General features: G+C 43.6%; 2 protein-coding genes across 10 annotated transcripts in view; one reads left to right on the plus strand and one right to left on the minus strand.

Annotated features, from left to right (window-relative positions):
* LOC147122003 (protein odr-4 homolog) overlaps nt 1-27,220 on the minus strand; it is a 440,279-nt gene that overhangs the window by 182,456 nt on the left and 230,603 nt on the right. The window lies entirely within an intron of this gene.
* Nucleotides 1-27,220, plus strand: part of LOC147122004 (phosducin-like) — a 54,226-nt gene that overhangs the window by 3,637 nt on the left and 23,369 nt on the right. The window contains exons 2-3 of one of the 3 annotated variants that reach the window (XM_085982630.1): nt 6,963-7,053; nt 13,301-13,398. The exons of 1 other annotated variant lie outside the window; for it this stretch is intronic. The gene's annotated coding sequence lies outside the window, so the exon portion shown is untranslated. The remainder of the gene's footprint in view (nt 1-6,962; nt 7,054-13,300; nt 13,399-27,220) is intronic. One more of the 3 variants, XM_085982629.1, reaches the window with a different exon arrangement.

Raw genomic sequence — 27,220 nt, forward strand, 5'->3', positions numbered from 1 at the left:
CGCGATCACATCCTTCCTGTAGTGTGGCGACCAGAACTGCACACAGTATTCCAGCTGTGGCCTAACCAGTGTTATATACAGCTCCATCATAACCTCCTTGCTCTTATATTCAATGCCTCGGCTAATGAAGGCAAGTATCCCATATGCCTTTTTTACCACCTTATCCACCTGTTCCGCCGCCTTCAGGGATCTGTGTACTTGCACACCCAGATCCCTCTGACCCTCCGTCTTGCCTAGGGTCTTTCCATTCATTGTGTATTCCTTTGCCTTGTTAGTCCCCCCAAAGTGCATCACCTCGCACTTTTCCGGGTTAAATTCCATTTGCCACTGTTCCGCCCATCTGACCAACCCATCTATATCGTCCTGCAGACTGAGGCTACCCTCCTCGCTATTTACCACCCTACCAATTTTTGTATCATCCGCGAACTTACTGATCATACCCTTTACATTCATATCCAAGTCATTAATGTAGACCACAAACAGCAAGGGACCCAGCACCGATCCCTGTGGTACCCCACTGGCCACAGGCTTCCAGTCACAAAAACAACCTTCGACCATCACCCTCTGCCTTCTGCCACTAAGCCAGTTTTGTATCCAATGTGCCAAGACACCCTGGATTCCATGGGCTCTTACCTTCTTGACCAGTCTCCTGTGCAGGACTTTATCGAAGGCCTTACTGAAATCCATGTATACCACATCCACTGCGTTACCCTCATCCACACACCTAGTCACCCCCTCAAAAAATTCAATCAAATTAGTCAGACATCATCTTCCCTTGACAAAGCCATGTTGACTATCCCTGATTAATCCTTGCCTCTCCAAGTGGAGACAAATTTTGTCCCTCAGGATTTTTTCCAATAATTTTCCTACCACTGATGTTAGGCTCACTGGCCTGTAGTTCCCCGGTTTTTCCCTACTACCCTTCTTGAATAATGGTACTACATTAGCGGTTCTCCAGTCCTCTGGCACATCCCCTGTGGCCAGAGAGGTCCTGAATATATGTGTTAGAGCCCCCGCAATCTCCTCCTTTGCCTCACACAGCAGCCTGGGATACATTTCATCCGGGCCTGGGGATTTATCCATTTTTAGGCCAGCTAAAACCGCCAATACCTCCTCCCTCTCGATGTTAATATGTTCGAGCATATCACAGTCCCCCCGCCCTATTTCTATGTCTACATCGTCCTTCTCCATAGTGAAAACAGATGCAAAAAATTCATTTAGAACCCCTCCTACATCTTCCGGCTCCACACACAGATTGCCACTTTTGTCCCTAATGGGCCCTATTTTTTCCCTAGTTATCCTCTTACCCTTAATATACTTATAAAACATCTTCGGATTTTCCTTTATTTTGCTTGCCAGTGTTATTTCATGGCCCCTCCTTGATCTCCTAATTTCTTTTTTAAGTATCCCCCTGCACTTTTTGTACTCCTCTAGGGCTTCCTCCGTCTTTAGCCTTTTGTATCTACCAAAAGCCCTCCTTTTTTTCCTAATCCATTCTCGTATATCCCCTGACATCCAAGGTTCCCTGTGGTTTTTGGAACCACCCTTGACCTTTACGGGAACATGTTGCCATTGTATGATCTCAATCTCCCTTCTGAAAGCCTCCCATTGCTCCGATGCGGATTTTCCTACAAGTAGCTGATCCCAGTCCATTTTGGCCAGATCCTGCCTTATCCTATTAAAATCGGCCTTCCCCCAATTTAGAACCTTTATTTCCGGCCCATCCCTGTCCTTTTCCATGACCACCTTAAATCTTACCATATTATGGTCACTATCACCAAAGTGCTCGCCTACTAGCACTTTTTCCACTTGGCCGGCCACATTCCCTAGAATTAGGTCCAGTACCGCCCCCTCTCTTGTAGGACTTTCTACATGCTGGCTCAAAAAGCTCTCCTGGATGCACTTTAAGAATTCTACACCCTCTGAGCCTTTCACACTCTGACTATCCCAGTTAATATTGGGGAAGTTGAAATCCCCCATTATTATTACCCTATTATTTGCACATTTCTCTGAGATTTGCCTACATATCTGTTCCTCTATCTCCCCCTGACTGTTTGGAGGCCTATAGTACACTCCCAGCAAAGTGCTTGCCCCCTTTTTGTTTTTAAGCTCCACCCATATGGCCTCATTAGAGGACCCTGCTAATATATCATCCCTCCTTACTGCAGTAATTGACTCCTTAATTAATATTGCGACACCCCCTCCTCTTATACCTCCCCCTCTGTCTCGCCTGAAGATTCTGTACCCCGGAATATTGAGCTGCCAGTCTTGCCCTTCCCTCAACCATGTCTCCGTGATAGCAACAATATCATACTCCCATGTGTTTATCAACACCTTCAGTTCATCCACCTTATTTGCAAGACTCCTTGCATTAAAATAGATGCCATCCAGCCTTGCCCTTATATATTTGCCCTGTCTACCAAGCTGACTTGTTTTTTTCTCTATAATTGGCAGCACATCCCCCCCTATTTCAGCTCCCCTCTGTATCCCATCCCCCTGCCAAGTTAGTTTAAACCCCCCCCAACAGTGCTAGCAAACCTCCCCGCAAGGATATTTGTCCCGCTCTGGTTCAGGTGCAACCCGTCCGACTTGTACAAGTCCCACCTTTCCCAGAAGCAGGCCCAGTGATCCAGGAAAGTAAAACCCTCCCCCCTACACCAACTCTTTAGCCACGCATTCATCTGCTCTATCCTCCCATTCCTATACTTACTAGCACGTGGCACTGGGAGTAATCCAGAGATTACAACCTTTGAGGTCCTGCTCTTTAATCTGTTACCTAGCTCCCTAAATTCTTGATGCAGGACCTCATCCCTCTTTTTACCTATGTCGTTGGTACCAATGTGGACCACGACCATTGGCTGTTCACCCTCCCCCTCCAGAATGCCCTGCAGCCGCTCAGTGACATCCTTGACCCTGGCACCAGGGAGGCAACAAACCATCCTGGATTCACGTCTACGGCCACAGAAACGCCTATCTGTTCCCCTTACTATAGAATCCCCTACCACTATTGCTCTCCCACTCTTTTTCCCCCCTTCCTGGGCAGCAGGAGCACCCCCAGTGCCAGGAAGTTGGCTGCTGCTGCCTTCCCCTGGTGAGTCATCCCCCTCAACAATATCCAAAGCGGTATACTTGTTTGAAAGGGGGATGCCCGCAGGGGTTCCCTGCACTACCTGCCTGCCTTTGTTGCTCCGCCTGATGGTCACCCCCTGTGCTGCCCTGCCCTGAGGCGTGAACAACTCGCTAAACGTGCTATCCACGAGCCTCTCAGCATCGCGCATGCTCCAAAATTCATCCACCCGCAGCTCGAGCGCCGCAATGCGGTCTGCAAGTAGCTGCAGCTGGATGCATTTCCCGCACACATGGTCGTCAGGGACACTGGCAGCGTCCCTGATTTCCCACATGGAGCAAGAGGAGCAGAACACGGGTCTGAGCTCTCCTGCCATGACTTACTCCTTTAATTAATTTAAAAATTTATTCAATACCCCAGTTACAGGTATACTCTAGGGCGCTTTATTTACCAACTGTCCCCACTACACCAGAGACCCTAGAAATTTAACACCACAGAAGTCAAGCTTGTATTGAAAAGAGAGAACTACTCACCAACCAATCACTTACCTGCTCCCTGGTGACGTCACACACTGATTACTTTTTACCTCTCTCCTCTGCTGTTGATTTGGTATGCCTCTGCCTTGGCGCCGGTTTTATACCGGGCTCACCTCCTCCGCTGCTGCTCTCCCCCGAACTGGTCGGGCCTCTGCCTTCGCGCCGGTTTTTATACCGGGCTCACCTCCTCCGCTGCTGCTCTCCCCCGAACTGGTCGGGCCTATGCCTTGGCGCCGGTTTTTATACCGGGCTCACCTCCTCCGCTGCTGCTCTCCCCCGAACTGGTCGGGCCTCTGCCTTCGCACCGGTTTTTATACCGGGCTCACCTCCTCCGCTGCTGCTCTCCCCCGAACTGGTCGGGCCTCTGCCTTGGCGCCGGTTTTTATACCGGGCTCACCTCCTCCGCTGCTGCTCTCCCCTTGCAGTCAGAATCTGGGGAATTTATAATGGGGAACAAAGAAATGGCAGACAAATTAAATACATACTTTGGTTCTGTCTTCACAAAGGAGGACACAAATAACCTCCCAGAGATGTCGGGGAACATAGGGTCTAATGAGAGGGAGGAATTGAAAGAAATCAGTATTTGTAGGAAAATGTTATTAGGGAAATTGACGGGATTGAAGGCCGAAACATCCCCAGGGCCTGATAATTTACATCCTAGGGTACTTAAGGAAGTGGCCCTAGAAATAGTAGATTCATTGCTGGTCATCTTCCAAAATTCTATAGACTCTGGAACAGTTCCCATGGATTGGAGGGTAGCTAATGTAACCTCACTATTCAAAAAAGGTGAGAGAGAGAAAACAGGGAATTATAGACTGGTAAGCCTGACATCGGTAATGGGGAAAATGCTAGTTCCATTATAAAAGATGTAATTGCAGAGCACTTGGAAAACAGTGACAGGATCGGACAAAGTCAACATGGTTTTACAAAAGGTAAATCATGCTTGACTAATCTACTGGAATTTTTTGAGAATGTAACTGGTAGGATAGATAAGGGAGAACCAGTGGATGTGGTGTATTTGGACTTTCAGAAGGCTTTCGATAAGGTCCCGCATAAGAGATTAGCGTGCAAAGTTAAAACACATGGGATTGGGGGTAAGGTACTGACTTGGATAGAGAACTGGTTGGCAGACAGGAAGCAAAGAGTTGGAATAAATGGGTCTTTTTCCGAGTGGCAGACAGTGACTAGTGGGGTACCGCAGGGATCGGTGCTAGGACCCCAGTTATTCACAAAATATATATAAATGATCTAGACGAGGGAACTAGATGTAATATCTCCAAGTTTGCAGACGACACAAAGTTGGGTGGGCGTGTGTGCTGTGAGGAGGCTGCAGAGAAACTCCAGTATGATTTGGACAGGTTGGGTGATTGGGTAGATGCATGGCAGATGCAGTATAATGTGGATAAATGCGAAGTTATCCACTTTGGTGGCAAAAACAGGAAGACAGATTATTATCTGAACGGCAATAGATTGGGAAAAGGGGAAGTGTAACGAGACCTGGGTGTCCTTGTGCACCAGTTGCTGAAGGTAAGCATGCAGGTGCAGCAGGCGGTTAAGAAGGCAAATGGTATGTTGGCCTTCATAGCGAGAGGATTCGAGTACAGGAGCAAGGATGTCTTGCTGCAGTTCTCCAGGGCCTTGGTGAGACCACACCTTGAGTATTGTGTGCAGTTTTGGTCGCCTTATCTGAGGAAGGATGATCTTGCCATGGAGGGAGTGCAGCGAAGATTCACCAGACTGATACCTGGGATGGCAGGAATGATGTATGAAGAAAGATTGGGTCGATTAGGCTTCGCTAGAGTTTAGAAGAATGAGAGGGGATCTCATTGAAACTTATAAAATTCTAACAGGACTAGACAGACTAGATGCAGGAAGGATGTTCCTGATGGCGGGACAGAACCAGGGGTCACCGTCTAAGGATAAGGGGTAAGCTATTTAGGACTGAGATGAGGAGGAATTTCTTCACCCAGAGAGTGGTGAACCTGTGGAATTCTCTACCACACAAGGCAGTTGAGGCCAATTAATTAAATATATTCAAGAAGGAGTTAGATATATTTCTTGAGGCTAAAGGGATATGGGGAGAAAGCAGGGACAGGGTACTGAATTTGGATGATCAGCCATGATCTCATTAAATGGCGGAACAGGCTCGAGGGGCCGAATGGCGTACTCCTGCTCCTATCTTCTATGTTTCTATGGAAGGGGCTGTGCAGTTTTGCTACTTTGATTACTTTCCTATTCTTGCAGAAGATGCCTGAATGACCAAGTTTCTGTTATTAAGGCTAGTAAAATCCTATAGAATAAATTCACCTACTGGAAAACAGAAGTAATTAGCATTGTTATTCACTGTTGTTAAAATAAACAAAGTGGTAAGACTAATGTCCAGGATTCTTACAATGAAATACATTCCTTTTCTTTCTTAAATTAGCTGGGCTGTGTTGACCACTTTTATGAATCTCCAATCTAAACATGCAACATAAATTAAAAGAGGGAAAAAGAGTTTCAGTCAGGGTCGAGCTCTTTGTGTCATTTTGGTGTGTGATGTCACCATGCTGATTGAACATGCTGAATGTTCAATCAGCTGTTCTGCTGAATCTCCATCACAAACTAGAGATTTTAGAGTTTTTTCACAACTAGTGTTGGCCTTGACTCAGTGGTAGCACTCTCACCTCTGAGTCAGAAGGTCGTGGGTTAAGCTCCACTCCGGAGACTTGAGCACATCATCTACATTTCAATGTGTTACTGAGGGTGTACTGCACTGTCGGAGGTGCCCTCTTTGATGAAATGCTAAATCTAGGCTCTGTCTGCCCTCTCGGGTGGACATAAAAGATTCCATCGTACTATTCAAAGAAGAGCAGGGGAGTTCTCCTGGTGTTCTGGGCAACATTTATCCCTCAACCAACATCACTAATAACAGATTATATGGTCATTTATCTCACTGCGGTTTGTGGGAGCTTGGTGTGCTCATATTGGCTGCTGCTTTTGCCTACATTACAACAGTTATAAAGTACTTCATTGTCTGTGAAATGCTTTGGGACATCACGAGGACACTAAACGTGCTATATAAATGCAAGTTCTTTCTTTATAGTTCTTTAACTGTTCTTTACAGTTTACCACTACAGGACGCTCTGTTCTACTAACAGTTCAACAGCATTAGTTGTTTAATGTAGGGTTTTATAGGAATCAAAACATACCAATGTCAACAGCCCAAGGGGAAACAAAAACACATGTATTTGTTAACCCTCAAATGCTTGTTTCAGGATCTCATCCTTCCTCTGTGCCAGGCAACCATTTTAAAAGCTTTAATAATTTTGGGGTTGATTAAGTGTATTTAAAAAGTTAAAATCTTGATTACTGATCAGGTGAATTCCATGAAGGAGTTGTTGATTCAGAGTTTCTGCAGCAAGTCTACTCTGCAGATTTGTACTGACCCTCAGTTCACCAAGGGGAGAGGTAAGCAAAAAATCTTCCATTTTCCATTAATATTGATTTTTTTTTAAACCTACATAATTTTAGAAGATTTTATGCTCACATCTGTCCCAACCATGTGAATATCTAGTTATCACTGAGATAATCCAAGGCTGCTGCCCTGTGATATTCTGGCACTCATCAATCCAAGATCTAATTCTTCCTCACCAGGTTAGAAATGAGTCAACTGGGCTGAAGTTCTAGATCTGGGGGAAAAACCTCCAGACCTAGTCAAGTGCAGAGTTCTCTAAACTCAAAATTGCCATGCTTCTGTGCTGCACTGGAAAATATTATTCACCTAGCAGTTATGCATTATACCTCACCCAAAGATCAAAGTAGGTCTGGTAGCTCCAGGTTTTGTAAGTTTTGACTGTGGGAATGGAATTTTAAAAAGTTAGATACCCAGCAACATAGCCGTCAGCTTGTTGTGATTCCAATAAGCCATACCAGGGAGTGGAAGGACACCAAGGTGGTGTCAGTTATTGCGCACATGATGAGCCAAGTCATGTTTTCAGAGGGGCCATTAACAAAATCTAGGCAAATCTTCACCAGCATGGGGGAAAAGCTGGTGGTCTATTCTTGTAGTGTATGTACCCGTCTACCTTTAAGGGAACTATTGAATGTAACCGTTCACCTTTAAGAGGACTACTTTCGGGTGGCACTATTTGTTTGGCTTCTGTATACTGTAATACCGATAGTGACCACACCAGTATATAAGTGTTGTGGCATGATTGCTGGGGCAGATTCGCCCGGACCTTCGAATAGTAAAGACCTGTTTGTTTGTTACTTCTGAAGTCTGTATTTATTAACTGCACAACCCACAGACTTTACAGTGGCGACGAGTCCGATCGTACCCTGCGGCAAGATTACCATAAGCAACGAAGAGCGTCGAAGAGAGACAACCGCCCTCGTCGTGCTACCAAAAGAAAACACGAGGCTGCAACAACAGAAAGCAGGAAGACTAACAACAAAAGCTGTATCAGCAACAGGCACTGACTACCCTTCTGCCACGGTGCGGAGTGAGCCAACCAGCAAGAAACAAGGCGGCCGAAGAGACTGTGAGTAGGGGAAGGTGTAGAAGCATCCGGAGGATAAGGGCAGAGCACTCGACCTCGGTCGAGGGGGAGCTGTGCCGGCCAAAAGTCGGGTCCAACGGCGTCGGGTGACAGCCGGACCGCGATCGGCGGGAAAACTCCGGGCAGCGACCGCAGCCACGAAGCGCTGAGCCTGCGAGTAGGCGCGGGAAGAGAAACCCAGCCGCAGCCGGGGAGGGAAACACCGGTCTGCGAGAGGGCTGGGGAGGCGAACGGGAACCGTGCGGGTGAGAGCCGGGTGCGGAGAGAGAGACTGCGAGGAGCCAGTCCAGCGGCTGAACTGTCCTCCGTTAACGGGGTGTACCCAGCGCCGGTAGAGCCGTGCGGGCGGGAGGAAAAGACAGAGCCGAGTAAGGGGAGCTGTGCGGAAGCCAGCCCAGCGGCTGAACCTGTCCGCTGTGGGGAAAGCGTACCCCTTCCACCAGGGAAGAAACGCGGGAAGCCGCCATTAGGCGGGGAAGACGATTGAAGTGGGCGGGGCGAGAAGGAAAGAGCGGGAAACCGCCATTTTCGCGGGAAAACCGCCATCTTAGAAATAAACAAATAAATAAGAATACTTGAAGAAATACTTGTGTTGTACCCAAGGAAAGAAAGATGCCTAAGCGGGCGGACATCAAAGAGTTCAATTCGGAGATAGAAGACTGGGCCACGTACGTAGAACGTATTGAGATACATTGTAAGGCTAACAAAATAGCTAAGGAGAAAAAAGCTTTAACCTTACTTAACATGATGGGTGCGAAAACATTCGGGGTGTTGAAGAATCTTCTCTCACCAGCTAAACCGGCAGATCAGACTTTCGATGATATTGTAGTAGTGCTGAAGGATCACTTGAACCCCACACCGTTGATGCTGGCTGAACGATTCAAATTCTACGCAAGAACGCAGAGGAAAGACGAAAGCAATGCGGAATACTTGGTCGAACTGCGTAGGATAGCGAAATACTGCCAGTTCGGAGGGAATCTGACAGAAGCGCTGCGTGACAAGTTCGTATGCGGATTGTCCAAAGAAGGAACGCAGAAGCGACTACTGGAAGAAAATGACCTCACACTGGACAGGGCTGTCCTCCTAGCTGCATCGCATGAAGCTGCAGCGAAAGGAACGGCGGAAATGCAGCTAAAGGCGGCGGCACTAGGGGTGGACCAAATTACTTCGAGCACAACAAAATGCTACCGTTGTGGGAAGACCACACACGACCAGAATCAATGCTGGGGTAAAAACCAAGAATGCAGGAAATGTGGCAAGATCGGGCACATAGCTAAGGTATGCCGGTCAGGAGCAACGTACAACAATAAGAAGTCACCACAAAAATGGTACGGAAAGGTACAAGAGGTGACTAAGAAGAGTCTGAGGGAACAGAAGTCGGTCTCACACTCCAAATGCAAAGGACTGGACAGTCTGAGAATTCACAACGTGAGCAATGAAGCTGACCGACAAACTATCTGGATAACGCTACAGATTGCAAAGGTCCAAGTAAAAATGGAAGTGGACACCGGATCGGCGTTGACGGTCATGAATAAGCATGACTATAAGAAATTTTTCAAGCATATTCCACTACGGGATACGGAACTAGTACTACAGACATACACGGGGCACAAAGTATTCCCCATCGGAATGATAGAAGTCAAGGTGAGATACGAGGATAAAGATCATCACCGGTTGGACCTGTATGTATTGCCTGAGGGAGGACCACCACTTCTGGGACGGGAGTGGATCCGAAAAATAAAATTGGACTGGCAGTCCCCAAACACCATGACGGTGGATTCCGAAAAAGAGGATGTCAAACCTGAACGGTTGTCCAGAATATTGGACGAAGCTAAGGAGGTATTCCAGCAAGGACTGGGAACGCTGCGAGGTATTAAAGCAAAGGTTAAGATTGCAGAAAATGCAAGCCCAAAGTTTTTTAAGGCCAGATCAGTTCCTTACGCAATACGACCAGCTGTGGAGGCAGAACTGGAAGAACTTGAACGATCAGGGGTTCTGTCAAAAGTGGACTGGAGTGAGTGGGCCACGCCCATTGTTCCCGTCATGAAGTCCTCACCGAGTAATAAGCCTGGGGGACCGGGGAAGGTCCGTATCTGCGGAGATTTCAAGATTACTGTGAATCCGGTGCTTCACACGGTACAATACCCGCTTCCGCGGATTGAAGATATCTTTGCTTCGTTGGCTGGAGGGAAACATTTCACGAAAATAGATCTGGCTCAAACATATCTACAGATGGAGGTCGAGGAAGAGTCACGCCAGTACCTCACCATCAACACTCGCAGAGGCTTGTATCGCTACAATAGACTGGTCTTTGGGGTAGCTTCGGCGCCAGCAATTTGGCAGAGGGCCATGGAACAGGTGTTACAAGGAATTCCAAGCACGCAGTGCTACTTAGATGACATTTTAATCACGGGAAAAGATGAGGAAGAACACCTCACGAATTTGAAACTGGTACTCACCAGGTTGAAGGAGTATGGCCTTCGGGTTAATCGCAAGAAGTGTGAGTTCTTCCAAAAACGGATCTCATACTGCGGTCATGTCATTGACCAAGAGGGACTGCATAAGTCACCCGAAAAGATAGAAGCGGTTGTGAAGGCCCCCGCCCCAGGAAACGTATCACAGTTAAGATCATTCTTGGGGTTGATTAATTACTATCACAAATTTCTGCCAAATTTATCCACGGTACTGCATCCGCTGAATGACCTGTTGCGGAAAGAAACACCATGGAAGTGGAGTGGGGAATGCAAAAAGGCTTTTCGCAGAAGCAAGGAGTTGATTACCTCTGAAGAAGTGTTGGCTCATTTCAACCCAGCATTACCCCTTCGTCTAGCTTGCGATGCTTCCCCGTACGGAATTGGGGCAGTACTCTCGCATAGGCTACCAAATGGCTCGGAAAGGCCAGTGGCTTTCGTGTCCCGATCATTGACACCCGCGGAGTGAAATTACGCCCAAATAGATAGGGAGGCCCTCAGTCTTGTGTGGGGCGTGAAGAAATTCAACCATTACCTACAATGTAAAAAGTTCACATTGCTGACAGACCACCAGCCGTTGGTGTCCATATTCAACCCAAATAAGGCCGTTTCCACCATGACAGCACAAAGGTTACAAAGGTGGTCCGTGTTACTTGGTGCACACCAATACGAAATTGAGTACAAAGGGTCTAAACAGCATGGAAATGCTGATGGGTTGTCACGCTTGCCATTGCCGATGGTAGAAGAAGCGAGTATAGTGGACCCAGTAGAGTTGTTCCACTCATCCATAGTGGAGTGTCGACCAGGGCATGAACGACAGGGTCACTAGATCTTTCCAGATCGGTCAACGAGTTTTGGCCTGGGACTACCGTACTGAGAAATGGCAGCCTGGAACTATTGGGAAAAGGCTGGGGCCATTGATGTACACCGTGGACATTGGAGACAATATAATAAGGCGCCATGTTGACCAAATCATAGGGTCCGCCACAAATAGGCCACCGACTTCACCACCTTATCCGGGTGATGTTGAAACTGAGATACCCAGAACACCTACTTCCGATCTAGTGATACTGGAGTCTGCTGAACCTGACACGGCTTTTCAAGCCGAATCGACCTTGCCAGAAGCACCTCCTAGCCCACCTGAAATGACGACACCACTGCGGCGTTATCCTGACAGAATCCGGAAACCCCCGGAAAGACTGAATCTATGAACTGTCTTACATTCTAACATATATACAGGTTTATGTATGTTCACTATGGACTTAGTAAGTAATAAGCTAAAAAGGGAGGATTGTAGTGTATGTACCCATCTACCTTTAAGGGAACTATTGAATGTAACCGTTCACCTTTAAGAGGACTACTTTCGGGTGGCACTATTTGTTTGGCTTCTGTATACTGTAATACCGATAGTGACCACACCAGTATATAAGTGTTGTGGCATGATTGCTGGGGCAGATTCGCCCGGACCTTCGAATAGTAAAGACCTGTTTGTTTGTTACTTCTGAAGTCTGTGTATTTATTAACTGCACAACCCACAGACTTTACAATTCTTACACATAACTACGGAGCAGCATTGGAAGGGGACAGGTGTACATCTGTCCTCTTACCTGGGTCATGGTGTCTTGGCACCTAAAGAACACTAACCCTGTTTTTCTTACACACACACACATACACACACACACACACACGCGCAACAGAATTGAAAGCCTAATTGTCTCTCATTTCTAACAATGTGGAATGTTGACTGATGGAGAATTAGACCTCAATATGGTTAACACAGGACAAGTGAAGCAGACTTTTGCTGCCTTAGTAATGATTTGTAAATCTCTAGGAAGGAGACTAAGCAAAACATTTCAGGTTTGTACAAGTCATTACCAGCTTTCAAAACAATGCCAGAAGGAACAGAACTGAGTGGATGTGTTACTTGGGCTCTGGTCGTTCCCAATGGACTAACAAAGTTGAAAGTTAGATATGATCATTTGCTACTGATTTAAACAGGAATCTCTACATTGCTCCCATCTGGGCAATTTATTGCTTTCTGAAGCAACATGATTACTGAACAGAGGAAAAAAAGCTTAAGGCTATGATTTTGCCAGATATATTTATCATGCTTATTAAAGTAATTGCAGCACTGTGCTGTAAGAATAAGCTTTATATAACTGAGGCATTGTTACGCAAGACTTTTAATTTTCCCTAATTACTACTTTGGATTATCATTAAACAGAATAACTCTCTCAAGTCAGAGCATTGGGCTCAATGCCATTTGGACAACGTTGTTACTAACGTGCTCCACTCTTTACTGAGTTTCTGCAGTATACAAAATGATATTAAAGTATAGAGTCATCTTAATATTTGGATTTATCATTTTAAGAGAATTTTGTATTACCAAAATTATTTTTATTGAAAGTTGCAATACTTACATGTTAAAAAAATGTGACTATCAAGTGAAAATTTAGGGCATTTAAAGAATCTCTCAAATGTCACACTGTCTCCAACTGAGATATATTAGTGCTTAATAATCCAGTTATCAAGGTTAAAAATTATTTGGTTTAAGAATGAGGAAAATGGGGTCACAAGCCAGGAAAAATAAATGTCAGCAATAGGATTGGTTTTAGTCTAATTCTGAGAAGTTAATCAATTGTGGTACTCAGGAATCATTTAGCTTCTTGCCTCTGTTCACTGTAGCGTTACCTGGCGGAGACCTGTGACATTGAACGGAAAAGGGTCAACAAGACAACTTCATTACACAGGAGATTGTGAGAAGTTACATTACATCAGTGCAGGTAAGAGCATCTGAAGACACACAGACTTTTATAACAAACCATTCCTATTTTGTGAACAGGGGCTTTCTTTTTAAATGTCTTTATTGAAGAGTAAAATTATAAAATACTTCCTCTCTCTGCACCAAAAAAGGAGCTGGCACTTTCCATTACATTCAGTTGTGTTCATGTTGAAGTAAATGAGGGGTGCACCTGTAGGGAAATGGAACATCTTCCCGCACATCCACCTGGCATAATAGGGTTCAGCAATTATGTACTGGGCTGGCTCATCCCATTTTTTAGCCACCATGCCTCCTACAGTGTGGAACGCTCACTCCAAAACTCTTCACTAATATTGTGTGTTCTCGATACCACAAATTAAATTATTTTTGCACCATTCAAAATGTCCAAGTTAATTGCTTTATTATTAATCAACTAAAAGTGAGGGTCACAAAATATATATGTCAATATATTATAAAATACTAACTATACTATGAGTTCCCATGTTATGGGTTTTCAAAGTTGTTTAACTGTTAGACCCAGCCCCACATGGTTTACAAGTTCCAGGAAAAACAAATGCACAGTCATGCTGGCCTTTACCTCCAGCCAAAGGGACTGTCATGTTCTTAAGATAAAAACAGAAATAGCTAGAAATCCAGTCAGTCAGCATCTGTAACGAGAAAAGACAGGTTATGACGTATTGTGTTTTGATGAAAGGCACACACCCAATACACCATAACCGATATTGTCTCTTCACAGATGCTGACTCACCCACTGCATTTTTCCAAGCTATTACTTTTTTTTTAATTTCAGGTTTTCAGGATTTGCAGTTTTTAATTTTATTTTTTCATGTTCTTGGATGCTTGGCAAGAGGAGACTTCAAGGAGATCTGGCTAAAGTTTAAGACTATGAAGGGGATGAAAGGGCCAAGCCTGTTAGCCTAATGATCCTCTCTTGTTCCCAACAATTCTTATTTTAATGTTCTTACGATGTTATTCTGGCGAAGACTGCAGATAGCTGGCATTGAACATATTAAACAAAAAGCACTACTATTAAAAACATGAATACCAAAGTATAAGATAGATATGGATGAGTAAAGCCATTTGGCCTAATCTATCTCATCCATTCAGAAAATAATTCTTACCGTCCCCTCATTATACCATCCAACTTTTTTACATGATTTCCAGGGTTTTGTCTCCACTGCCCCATGCAGGAGTCCATTCTATGTGTTAATCATGCTTTTTTGTGAAGAAGTAAGTATGAAGAGAAGTTCTAAATTTGCCTTTCCTAGTTTGAACTGTGTCCCTTAGCCTACTTGAAGTAGTGCTCTGGATTTGTATTTTACAGCAGCTATTTCACAACATAAGGTAGCACCTTCATGACATCACAGAGAGCCACTTAACTCAGGGTGAGATATATGTGGCTGACAATGAAGCATAGATTTATTCAAGACATAATGGAGTAAATGGATGTAAGGCCAATAGATTGGATTAAAATCTATGAAAAAGGCTCATTGAACTTAATAGTCATGTCCCTCAAAGTTCTTGTCTTACAATCTTCAGCATTGATATACTTCAATTAATTTGCAATCACATTTCCAAGGAAGACAATTAAAAATAAAGTGGGACTATCAGTAGCGATTAAATATTCTTGAGCTGTTTCTATCTAGCTGGAGTTTTCTTCTTTAAAAGGAGTAACAAAAGATAGAAAATACCTGTGATGAAATGTAGACACACTTACAATAATATGGCCTAACTTTCTAGTTTTGTGTGTGTTTATACAGCAAACAGATTACCCAGAAAAGAGATTCTACTCAAATTCTCCTATCCCAGGGCTTAACATTTTGAGGCGTTTTTCAGGGTGCACATTTTGAAACAGGAAGAATTGGCCCTGAAATTGCAATGTCTGCGATGGCACACTCTCAAAGTCCGTCGTCGTAATCCCTTTGAAAGGCACGCAAGTTCCAGATTTCCACATGCGCATGTGCAAAATATGGAACTTGCGATCTGTCAAAGTACACCTTGACAGATCATCTGAACCGCCTGAAAACGGAGTATTGCTGGCGCAGAGTTGGGCTATTTGCCCAGGTAAGTATTACAGTTGATGCAAGTGTAGGGCCTACAGCGTAAGCGTAGATACAAGGCTTAAATAAAACATTTAAAAATCAAAAATTAGGCATACACACTTTAAATGAGTTTATGCAAATATTGGTCTGGATTAATGATGTTTAAAATTATCAAAAAAATTAATTTTTATTGAGGTTGGTGCAATGAAGGAACTTATAAATAAAATTGCAATTCTGTACATTGTATAATTATTAGAATTCTGTACATTTTATAATTATTTGTGGATTCCATTGCATATCATTAGGGAATACCCTTTGTAAATGATTGCAATGGAATTTTCCTTTGTCATTGGAGGACGGGGCCCACATGATCCAAGGGATGCTTCCGAACCACCTGCGTCCCTGGGATCCGTGGGCCATTACGCTGCCCTCCGCCTCGAGACCTGAGACTGCAACTCTTCGCAGCCTGGGCACCAGGAGGTAATTTTGTAACTGTTTCGCGGATCGGAGGCGTACTCCAGAGGTACACCTCCGACTGCAATTTCTAGGCCAATAAGAGAAATGAAGCGACCGTCTTCTTCCATTGTTACAGATTCCACATCTGGCACACACTACAGGGTGTTCGGTCTTTATCTTTAATCCCCCTTCATATTCAAATGTTTTCCTGAAAATGTGACTGAAATTAGATTCAAATAGATCAATGTGGTTTTGCGATATCATGAAGGTCCTTTAGATTTTCAGTAGATGGCTGCTGTCAGCCCAGGGCAGTTACTGTACCAAAAAGTGACAGACTCGACATAAACTATGACAAGGAGGCAAGAAGGGCATCAGTGTTCACCCTACCCACTAGACAGTGCGCAACTGCATCCATCAGCTCTAGTAATGCTAATTCCTAGGGGAGGCAAATGGGGAGAAAAATCTGCTGCGAATTTCAAGGAAATTCTTCCACGACTCTAAAGGCGATCAAGTAAGCTCCATTAGACCACGATGCATCACTAGGAGAATTTAACTAACTCACACAATTCATATCTGACCAGTGCCCAGATCTTGCCAAGTCCCCCATACTTACCACTTCCACCAGTAACAACCCTCCGAGAAAAGAATTAGTTCCTAACATCTAACTTGACACCGCTGTTTATTTTATCGGCCCTCTAGTTTGACTGTCACTATACACTTGGAGTATTTTATCCAAATCTACTATATCTAATCCTTTTAGAACTTAAAAACCTTGTTCATATACAACCCGAGCTTACATTTCTCCAAAGTGATGAACCCTAATCTTTTAAGGTTACTCTCCTAATCCAAGATTAGGTATCATCCCTGCCTCTGTACTTGCTTAAAATCTGTTACAACTCTAACCTTTTCCAGTTCTGATGAAAGGTCAGCAACCTGAGAGGTTAATTCTGTTTCTCTCTACAGATGCTGCCTGACCTGCTGAGTATTTCCAGCATTTTCTGTTTTTCTTTCAGATTTCCAGCATCCGCAGTATTATGCTTTTGTGCTAGGTATTATTCCTGTTGTCCTCCTCTGCACCCTCTATAAAGCTTCAATATTGAGCACAAGATACAGGGACCAAACCAGATACAATACTCCAACACCATCTGCATTATACAATCACTAGTAGGAAGTAAATTAACTACTTTTGGCATGAATTGCCCTTCAGAAAAGGGGTTTACTGGGAGCTATTAAACTGCTATTATTGTGTGGGTAAGCCATATTATTGCATGGGTAAGCCAATCAACTCTAAAGTGCAGTCCCATTATATGTTACTCAGTATTGGCAAACAGATTTTAGGCTTTGCATCTTTGAATGATAGTTAAGATGTTTGAGAGAAGTATATTCCCTTCCCAAGATGTACCATCTCTTTTGCTGGTAGTATAGCACGAAAAGAGCCAAGTACTGTATTGATCTGCAGCTGTTACTCTGTCTAAGTACAGTTATATGTGTAACAGTGTCAAGTAATTTGCAAATTAAATAAGTGGTTGGCTTCAAAACTGAACTCAGTGCAAGTGATGCAGAATATGAATGCTGACAGTAGTTGCTGTAGTGACAACAGAAGCAGCAGCAACAGTCAAAGTGAGAACAATAGATTAGGTGGGCATGTACGGGTTAGAGCTGATAGGTTATTTTTTAAATCAACAATAGCAACAGGAAATAGGCATGATTAGAAATATATGAGCAAGGAACTGAAAAAAATGGAACTTTTGTCATTGAAGTACAGAAAATGCAAGAGTATAATAGTGAATGAGTGAGGGGGAGAAGACAGAGACAACGGGGAAAGGATGGAGGAGAGTGTGAGGAAAAAGACAACACTCAAGAAAGGGAAGTGAAAGGAAAGAGAAAAGTGAAAAAGAAACAAACAGAGAGAGGAAAAAGAGATAAAGGACATGAGCAAAAGAGAGACAACAGTATATAGAGAGAAAACAGGAGTGAGAGAAAACAACAGAGAGAAATCCGGAGCAAGAGAGAGAGAAAACCTGAGAGAGAGAGAGAGAAAACAGGAGAGCAAAGGAGTAAAAAGAGAAGAGGAGAAAGATATAGAGAAGAATAAAAAGAAAACAAGAGGAATGACAAAAGAAGAGGAGAAGAAAAGCGAGATTAAAAACAAATAACAAAAGACGAATGAGAGTAAAAAGGGAGAAAAGAGCAGGAGAAAAGAAGAGGGAGGTGAGAGAAAAGTAAAAAAAAGAAAAGAACGAGAGAGGAGAGAAAGAGTTACACACAAGCACACACAAAATGGATGCATGGAGAGACAGGCGTCACCGGGGGACTAGTGTCATATCAGCTTGTTTCTGTGACCGCACAATGAATAAATTGGATATTCTGCTAATCCATTAATACCTCATCAACCTACATACACTTTAATACATCTGACAGGTGCATACGTCAATAGGTGCAGCTTAGTTTACAGCATTCTCCAATCAGACTGATCAATTTCAAATCCTTATACAAGTGACGTTGCGGTGTCTCTTCTCGTTAAACCACAAATCGCTGGACATGTGCTGCGTGTAGTCATGTGTAATCCCATTCCCACAATGTACTGCTTTCCCTAATGTCCTTGGAATACTTGCTGAGGGTTAAAATTACCTTAAATTTTCTGAACAGATTTGGTCATTAATAGATTTCTAAAATATATTAAAATAGCCAAAAAATATATGTACCCACATTAAGAAAGGAAAACGTTTGAGGCATTTCTTCATAAATTAGGTCTTTTCAGCCTCAGACATTTCATTTAGTGGACTTATAAGAGATATAGGCCTAGAAGAGCACAAGTGCCGGCAAAAGAGCCCGGCACCGAGAAGTAGTGCCGGGCTCTTGGGACACACACAGCCAGCACTCCGCGGGGGGGGGGGGGTGCTCAGGAGGCCGGGGACGGTGGCGCAGAGGTGTGCTGGCAGGTGGCCAGCAAAAAAAATGGCCGCCGAGCGCCTCTACCGCCGCGGGTAGGCCCCCTGAACTGGTCGCAAATTGCGACCGGCGTTACAGCAGGGGGCGCTACTAAATTTCGCGATCGGGGCAGTAGCGAGGCGCTGCGCACATCGATGACGTCATCGGTAGCGGCGCAGCACTAACGGCTAGCGCTGCCATTAGCGTCCCGCTAAATTTAGCGGGAGGCATGGCCAGTGGCATACAACCCACTAAGTGCCCTCTTAGGGTGCTAACGGGTGGCGCAGCCCACTGAATTTCTAGGCCATATTGTTTAATAAACCTAGAACAATACTTCCAGATACGCCAGGACTGCAGGACGAGAGCGCACAGGTTCAGGGTTGTGAAAAGTACATTTAGAACAGATGGCAGGAAGCATTCCTCTTTTATACAAGTTATATCCAAGTTTGCAGATGGCACTGAGTTAGAAAGCATAGTAAGTTGTATGGATGGGAGCTGAAAGTTACAAGGGGATACAAACAGTTTACGTGAGTGGCCAAAACTACAGCAGATGGAGTTCAATGTGGGGAGGTGAAGGTCATCCACTGTGGATCCGAGAAAGACAAATCGGAAAATGTCCTCAACAGGAGTGTGGAGGAGCAAAGGGATTTAGGTGTCCAAGTACACAAATCACTAAAATCTAGAAGGCAGGTACAAAAGTAATCTAAAAGGTTAATCGAATGTTGGCCTTTATCTCAAAGGGGTTGAAATAAAAAAAGTGAAGAAGTGATGCTTCAGTTGTACAGAACCTTGGTCAAGACCCCTGCTGGAATTCTGTGTTCAATTTTGGGAACCGCACCTCAGGAAAGATATACTGGCCTTGGAGGTGGTACCGTGCAGATTCACCAGAATTATACCAGGCCTAAAAGGGTTAAATTATGAGGACAGGTTGCATAAGCTTGCATTGCATTCTTTTGAGTTTAGAAGGTTGAGGGGTGATATAATCAAGGTGTTGAAAAGGATAATTGATTCCAAATGTTAGATACAGAAATTATTTCCTCTGGTGGAAGAAACCAGAACAAGGGGGATAATCTTAAAATTAGAGCTAAGCCAGTTAGAAGTGCAATCAGAAAGATTTTTTCACACAAAAGGTAATGGAAATCTGAAACTCTACCTTTCTCCATACTCAGCTCTGATACTAAATTTGAGGAACTCACAGACCTTCCTGGTGTCCAAAATTCCAATGTCTCTCCCAGTCGTCTACTCCACTCCTCATTCTTAGTTCCTTCTGATTCATTCTGCACACTGAAGTGTCTCACCCATCTTCCACCCCTAGCTCTCAAGCTCATCTTCTCCATGAATCCCACTATGTGCTCCTAACCCAGTTCCTGTGCCCATATTTCCCACCTCTCCACTTCTCTCTAGCCCCCAGTACAGTCTTCACCCTTTCAAAATTATCACCTTTTTATATTAGAGAATATAATCTAAGTGCCCACATTCTTCAGTAGTTCTGGTACACATTAAAGATCTCACGGCATTAGTAGAAGGGAAGCAGGAATTTCTTGTCAACAGACTTCCCTCAATCAACATCACCAAAAACAGATCAACTGGACATTACGCCGTGTTTACCTGCATAACATCAGTCACTGTATCTCATTGTGAAGCACTGAAACATTTCTTACAGTTGTGAAAAGGTTATATATAAATCCATGACTTTCTTTACTCAACCACAAGTCTATCTTTAACATACCCTCTCTCTCCAAAGTCCTTAAACAAGTCATTGCCACCCAAATATGCACCCATTCCTCCCACCAATCTATTTTTGAGTCCCTCCAATTCAGTTTTCATCCCACCCACAGCATTGAAACTGCACTGCTCAAAGTCACTACCTGTATTATGTTTTTGGGTCTTTTCTAACCACTTCATCCTAGATAATTTTGGCTCTCGAATTTTAGCTCAATCTCGTGGGTGCATCCTAACTTACCATACCTTCAAAGTGTCTGTCCTTACCTTGAGATCTAGGTAAGTTTTTGGTAATGTGCCAGGTTAAACAGACAGCAAGCCCTGAATGGTCATTGTTTTGAGGTATTTGACTATTTTATGTCTCCAGAAGATTTCACTTTAGTCTTTGAAACTGGTACAACAACAAACCTCATTTAAAAGTTTAAAATATGAAGTGAATGTATTACACAAATAAACAACCATATAATCTAACAGTGATATATTAGTTATATATTTACAGGTTGAAAATCAAAAACAAATCTAATGTTGACTTTTAAGTAGGCACAGTGTCTCTCTTAACTTCCAGGAATTTCACTGTCAATGCATTTTAAACTATCGCTGGTTACTTCTGACCTTTCAAGAACCTCCTTTCTCATAGGATTTTCAAACTGCTCTTGATCAGAACAGGTATTTTTACATCCCAGATTAATGTTACTAGAACTTCAGAGATTTTGGAAACTCAAATTCAAAGAAGAAACAGTTAATCAAAATCAAACTGAATCAATCACAGTTTGTATATTCAATAATTGCGCATCAGATCACCTCTCAAGCCTGTCACCAGAGAAGGTTTAACAACAAACTTTGTAACATTGCATCAGGATAGATTTGGTGTTAAAATTTTGACTTTAACTGGATGTTAAACTCCCTCAGCACAACCATCTTCAGCTGCTTCATCAATGACCTTCCCTCCAACATAAGGTCAGAAATGGGGATGTTCGCTGATGATTGCACAGTGTTCAGCGCCATTCACAACTCCTCAGATAATGAAGCAGTCCATGCCCACATGCAACAAGACCTGGACAATGTTCAGGCTTGGGCCGATAAGTGGCAGGTAACATTCACGCCACAGAAGTGCCAGGCAATGACTATCTCCAACAAGCGAGAGTCTAACCACCTCCCCTTGACATTCAATGGCATTACCATCACCGAATCCCCCACCATCAACATCCTGGGGATCACCATTGACCAGAAACTTAACTGGACCAGCCACATAAATACTGTGGCAACAAGAGCAGGTCAGAAGCTAGGTATTCTGCGGCAAGTGTCTCATCGCCTGACTCCCCAAAGCCTTTCCACCATCTACAAGGCACAAGTAAGGAGAGTGATGGAATACTCTTCACTTGCCTGGATGAGTGCAGCTCCAACAACACCCAAGAAGCTCGACACCATCCAGGACAAAGCAACCCCTGAGCTGAGCTTTTCACTCCACATCTGGTCTATTGCCCAGATCACTTTCTTCCACCAGTAAAACATTGTCTGCTTCTGCCCCCTGCATCTCTCCCACCACTAATACCTTTTCCAGCTCGAAGTCCCTACGCACAATCTGCTGTGCTACTGGATTAGTACTTGTTCGCTCTTCTCTCCGCCATCATGACTCACCCGCCCTCTGAAGCCTGCTCTCAAAGCCACCCCATCTTGCTGTCTCCCCCCCTGCTTTCAAAAGACTCCTAAAAACACTTTTCATTGACATTATCTTCCCTTTCTTTTCCCTGAATGTGAAGCCATATTACATACTCAGAAATGTTTTCTTTAAATTATTATAAATTCAAATTATTGTTTGCTGACATCATAGATATATCTTGAACAAGCAGTGCGATTTGCACTTTTGTGACAGGAACGGTGACATTACATTACATGTTAATTTACATTTTATTTGTGATAGCTATGATGTCTTTGGTGGCATTAGTTCATTGATAAATACATCTGATGAGTCTATTAATAAACTTTATATCTGAATTGTAATTTAATGATTTGTGAATAAGACTTCACAACAGTGGACTGCTGCCACACACAAGTACAACAAAGTTTTATTTTTGTAAAATGTGCGGCTGAGCTGCATAGTGAAATGTGCCAGTGAATTACATTTTTTTTTTTTTTTAAATGATTGAGCATAAAAAGCTAGACCGCATCCTGAGGCCAGTGTTATTTGTGGATCTCAAACCTAAATCGTAGAAGTAACAGCACAGAAGACTAGTGCCAGTGCTAGCTCGTCAGTTGGATCTGCCCAATTCCTTTTCCTGCCTCATTTTCAAATACTTATCCAATTCATCTTTAAATGAAGTTATAGTCTGTCTTAATAATCACGAGCTAAAGGATTCCATGCTCTAACAACCTCTGCTAGTTTTTGCATGTTTTCTAACCCGTCTCAAGCTGGGATTATAGAGTATGATGTTAGCAGACCAGAGATATACCCCTGACTGCCTCTTGCACTGAGATGATCAAGAAAAAGATTTATGAGTAATAGTGCTAGTTTCACATCAATGTGTGCCCAAAACCGCTTTGAAGCAATGCAAAGGTAGAGGTATAAACTGAGCCCTTTAACAGACTGGCAGAGATTATGATCTCGTCATGCACTGGCAGTATGAGTGACCTCTTTAACAGTCTGGCCCAGATTGTGAACTCACGGAATTCACAGGATGAGCCCACATTGTAGCAGTATGGCATAGCATATAAGGGCATCAATACTGCAGATGGCATGACTGTCAGCTGCTAGTGGCATTTAGTGAGACTATAGCTCTGAAGCCCATGCCATGCAAAATCCTGATAAGCTTTGTACCTAAAAATAAATTTGGACTGGCACACATTCGGTCAGCAGTGAGGAAGACAACCTGACAAGAATAAGTGTATTTGTCCCTATACTAGGATAATGGATAACTGGATGAACTGACTTATAAGGTTCCTGATGTCAACAAGTAATTTTCCAGCTTACTTACTGCTGATCCAATACCAGAAAATAATCTGTCCCAATAGTGTAAGATTCTGCTTGAGCCTGACAATAGCAAAGGTATTAAGTAACATGCCATCTTAGGTTCCCACTTATATATGGAATATAATTGACCCTGAATTTAGTTATTTTGAATCATCATTGTTAAATAATCCCCCAGTGTCGACGCAAATAGCTATGACAAGACGATTCTGCACTGTCAAGATAGCAGCCCCAACACTGAACATCTGCAGCCCAGAAATAATGATACTACGTCATTTAAATAAAGAGGGGGGGAGGAATTAAAAAATGTTTGTAAGTAGACCATAACTCAATCACAAGTTTCCATGGTAATCCATGGAATACATTATCGGAATCACTCCCAACCACCATGTATTAGTTAAACCAGTTAATTTCAAGGACATCTGTACAGTACATTGATTTTGCAGGTTGTAAGCTTCCCCTGGTATTTGTACACTTACAAAAAAACACTTATCCTGACCCATTGTATGAGTTACAATATTTACTATCATAACCTTAAGATAGTACAGCCTGTCAGTCAGCAGCAACACAGATGAAACCACACCATCGTTTACTCCCATGCTCAATGTGCACTGGCTTCAGTGTATTGTATATAACAACAGAAAACGCTGGAAAAACTCAGCAGGCCAGCAGCATCCGTGGAGAGAGAAACTGAGTTAACGTTTCAGGTCGAAGACCTTTCGTCAGAACTGGAAAAAAGCAGGAAATGGAAAGCAAGTTTAGGGGCTGGGAAAAGGAAGAGGGGATGAAAGAACAAAAGGGAAGGTCAGTGATAGGATAGAAAGCAGGAGAGATTAAGAGACGTTGAGAGACATTAAGAGATATTCAAGGCAAGAGGAGATGGTAATGGGACAGGTTAAGGAACAAAGGATGGCTCCAGATGAAGTGTGAATTGCACTGGCAGAATGAAGGACAGCTGCCATGTGGGAGGCAAGAAAAAAAGGCCAAAGTGTGGATTAAAAAAAAGAAAAAATAGATATGTGATAGGGGCCGAGGTTATGATCTGAAATTGTGGAACTCTATGTTGAGTCCAGAGGGCTGTAGAGTGCCTAATCGAAAGATGAGGTGCTGTTCCTTGAGGAACCTCGGCCCCTATCACATATATATTTTCTTTTTTTTTTAGCCACACTTTTTGTTTGGCCTTTTTTCTTACCTCCCACATGGCAGCTGTCCTTCATTCTGCCAGCGCAATTCACACTTCATCTAGAGCCATCCTTTGTTCCTTAACCTGTCCCATTACCACCTCCTCTTGCCTTGAATATCTCTTAATATCTCTCACAGAATCACAGAAACCCCACACAACGTCTCTTAATCTCTCCTGCTTTCTATCCTATCACTGACCTTCCCTTTTGTTCTTTCATCCCCTCCCCCTTTTCCCAGCCCCTAAACTTGCTTTCCATTTCCTGCTTTTTTCCAGTTCTGACAAAAGGTCTTCGACCTGAACGGCCCAGAACTTGGTGTCGGGAGCTTGCCGCGCGTGCAAGCCCCCGATGTGCACTTACCTGGCGTGCCGACATCTGAAACCTGGCCCGCAGTGGATTTCCTGTAAGTGGCCCGGTTCTGATCTCGACGCGCTGTGCTAACCTGACCCAGTGGCGTACTTAGTGCGATGTGCCGGCTGGGATCAGGTGAGCACTGTTCAGCCAATCAGGGGAGGGGAAACTTCATTCATAAGTTTGATAGGAAAGACTGTCAAACTCATGAAAAGTACGGCACCCCAAAACACTACTTAAACTTTAAATAAAATTTTAAAAAGCATCCCAATAATTAAATTAACTATGAATAACTTTAAAAAACTATTTTAAACAATTAATCAAATTTTTGAAAAAAATAAATTTTTTAAAAATAGGGTCTAAAACTAAACTTACCTTACTGTAGATTCTTTAAAAATAATAAACCTGTGGAAAAAAAAATTCTAAATTGTACTAAAAGACCACTTACCTGTAAAACTAAGTACTTACGTGTGGTTTTTCAATGCGTAAAAACCGGAGCCCTTTACACATGCGCAAATCCGTAAAAATACAGGAAATCCAAGTCGCACGCGCTGCCCAATACCGTGCATGCGTTCAGCCTCTTAACCCCTTGGGTCAGAGGGCAGGAAATGCCGGTTTTCAGCGCATGCGCTGTGCATGCTGAAAACCAGCAATTCCTCCTGGCACACGCGTGAGTACCCCGTCCGTACTCACGCGTTGTGACAGGAATTACTGGGCCAAAACCCTGTTTCTCTCTCCACGGATGCTGCCTGGCCTGTTGAGTTTTTCCAGCGTTTTCTGTTGTTGTTTCTGATTTCCAGCATCCACAGTATTTTGCTATTGTATCAGTGTATTGTATGTTCACTTCAGTGTATAGTATGTTCACTTATTGGCCCTGAAATTAGGATCGGGGGCTTGCCGTGCGTGCAAGCCCCCGATGTGCACTCACCCTGCGCGCCGACATCTGAAGCCCGGGCCTGCTCGCATTTCCTGTCACTGGCCCAGTTTAGATGTCGGCGCACTGTGCTTACCTGATCCAGCGGCGTAGTTAGTGCGATGTGCCGGCTGGGATCATGTGAGCACTGTGCAGCCAATCAGGGGAGGGGAAACTCATTCATGAGTTTGACAGTAAGAGCTGTCAAACTCATGAAAAGTATGGGCTGCCAAAACACTACTTTAACTTTAAATAAAATTTTAAAAAACATCCCACTGATTATAGTAACTATAAATAAGTTTTTTAAAATGTTTTAAACAATTAATCAACTTTTTGAAAAAAATAAATTTTTAAAAAATAGGGTCTAAAACTAAACTTACCATCCTGTAAATTCTTTAAAAATAACAAACCTGTGGAAAATAAATTTCTACATTGTACTAAAAGCCCACTTACCTCAAAAACTAAATACTTACGTCTTGTTTTTCCACACGTAAAGACCGGAGGCCTTTACACGCGCGCAACTCTGGAAAAAAAAAGGAATTTCACTGTGCACGCGCTGCCTGTGCAGTCGCGCGCGCTCTGCCTCTTAACCCCTTGGGTCAGAGGACAGGAAATGTCGGTTTTCAGCGCATGCGCTGTGCATGCTGAAAACTGGCAATTCCTCCGGGCACACGCGTGAGTACCCCATCCGTACTCACGCGTTGTGCCCGGAATTACTGGGCCATTATGTTGTGATGCAAGTTGCATATTCATGTATTACATCGATGAAATAAAGCAATGCAACGTTTAAGGCTTTTTGCTTAAATGTGGGAGCGATGTATACGTCAGATTTTATGGTGTGTCAATTGCAGGCAAATGCAAAGCAAGTAGAAAGTTATTTTCCCTCTCCTACTCTCATGCATCCGTTGACTTGGGTTCGGGTAGTACCTCTGGTACCTTGCCCAAGTGGCCATTCTATGAGATAAGACAGCGAGTGTCACTAGAGTGTTTGCCCATGGAGGGCTTCACAGCTGAGGCCAACTCTGACCTCACCGCGAGTGAACTTTCCAGCAGGAATTACTGGATAGTGATAAGGAGTGGGAATCCTGGCTTGGCAATGGATTGGGGTTGGGAGGAAATCAGATAGGGTTCTGCTGAATTATAGCACCTGTACAGAGCAAGGATTGAAACTGGAACGTCCCTGACTATATGGCTCAATGTTACTCTGGACAGGGCACTTACTAACTGAGCCATCAATAAAGGCTGGGGCTCTTTTCTCTGGA

The sequence above is a fragment of the Somniosus microcephalus genome, chromosome 3 (assembly GCF_052327205.1).
Source record: "Somniosus microcephalus isolate GS21.2 chromosome 3, FLI_Smic_1.0, whole genome shotgun sequence".
Taxonomy (NCBI): Eukaryota; Metazoa; Chordata; class Chondrichthyes; order Squaliformes; family Somniosidae; genus Somniosus; species Somniosus microcephalus.